The sequence below is a fragment of the Gossypium hirsutum genome, chromosome A08 (assembly GCF_007990345.1).
Source record: "Gossypium hirsutum isolate 1008001.06 chromosome A08, Gossypium_hirsutum_v2.1, whole genome shotgun sequence".
Classification (NCBI taxonomy): domain Eukaryota; kingdom Viridiplantae; phylum Streptophyta; class Magnoliopsida; order Malvales; family Malvaceae; genus Gossypium; species Gossypium hirsutum.
In genome coordinates this window covers 95,634,894-95,636,445 of record NC_053431.1, presented here as the reverse complement: position 1 = coordinate 95,636,445, position 1,552 = coordinate 95,634,894, and the positions used below count along the sequence as shown (strand labels likewise).

The 1,552-nt window shown below is 34.5% G+C and overlaps 1 non-coding gene across 1 annotated transcript; it reads left to right on the top strand.

Moving 5' to 3' along the window:
* LOC121205222 (small nucleolar RNA R71) lies at positions 1 to 107 on the top strand. Its single transcript, XR_005900307.1, has one exon. It is a non-coding gene; the product is annotated as a small nucleolar RNA R71 (small nucleolar RNA).
* Positions 108 to 1,552: the final 1,445 nt, after the last annotated feature.

Below are 1,552 nucleotides of genomic sequence, written 5' to 3'. Positions count from 1 at the left end.
AACCCATGGTGATGGCACCTTCTCAAACGGTCCTTGTATCTCTCCCATGCATCATAGAGTGTTTTTAAATCCATCTGCACAAAAGAAGAGATATCATTACGTAATTTGGCTTTTTTAGCCGGTGGAAAATATTTTAATAAAAATTTTTTGGTCATTTTTTCCCAAGTAGTGATTGACCCTCGTGGTAACGAGTTCAACCACTGTTTAGCTTTGTTCCTCAATGAAAAAGGGAATAATCAAAGACGAATGACATCGTTAGAAACGTCATTGATTTTAAATGTATCTTAAAATTCTAGAAAATTTACCAAATGAGCGTTGGGATCCTCGTCCTGCAAACCATCAAACTGAACAAACTGTTGTATCATTTGAATTGTGTTAGGTTTCAATTCAAAATTATTTGCAGCAATAGTAGGTCTACCTATACTTGACTCAGTTCCTGTTAAATTAGGTTTAGCATAATCATACATAGTACGCGGAGCAGGATTCTGATTAACAGCAATCGCAGGAGGTAGCAAATTTTCTTGGTTTTCAGCCATCTCCTCGGTTGTGGTTGAAGTATCATCCTCTTGCTCGTTCTCTGTGTATCTTAAGCTTGGCCTTATTTCTCTTTGGTTTTTGCGAACTGTGCGATCGATCTCACTGTCAAAAAGTAATGGTCCTGACGGGTTTCTTCTGGTCATAAACTATAAGAACCTGCCAGAAAAAGGGAAAAAAAGAATTAGTAATAGAAATTAGAATAAAATTTAAATTGCAGTAAAAGTAAATGGCTAAAGTAATAAAAATCGAGTGTTCCAAATATCTTAGTTCCCCGGCAACGGTGCCAAAAACTTGATCGTGATTTTGTGTGATAAGTTTTATAAATTTATAATTAATCGTTCTTGAAACTAACTATTATCATGCTGTAGGCAAGTGTACCTATCGAATAGTAGTATAGTTTTAGCAAAACCGAATTGTTGAACCCAAAGGAACTAAAAGTACTAGTAATGACTGTCTTTTTATTATCTAGCCTAAGAATAAGGGGGTTTATTTTAACTAACTAATTAACTAAACTAAGAATTCACAGAAAATAGAATTGGGGGATTACTTTTGGAAAACGATTGAATTAAGACAATACCTAAGGAAGAATCCACCTAGACTTCACTTGTTATTCTGACTCCGAATCGGATGATTTATTCGTTTTAACTTGTTCCGTAGAGATCCCTAAGTTATGTTATTATCCCTATTCAAGACTAAGAACGTCTAATCCGTAGATTGAATAATTGAGACTTTTTCTCTAATTAACACCCTAGGGTTGCATTAACTCGATCTATGGGTCCCCTTATTAGGTTTCACCCTAATCCGACAAAATCTTGTCACCCTATCTGTAGGCGCGCAATAAACTCCGCTTAATTATCACAATTGTACTCTTAGACAGGGTCTATTCTTCCTTTGAATAAGAGCTTAACTTGAATCAATATCCTGAAATATCAAAACAAGAATTAAGAATACATAATTAAGAACAAGTCAAATATTTATCATACAATTCAGAAAATAATAACAAGCTTCGTCTTAG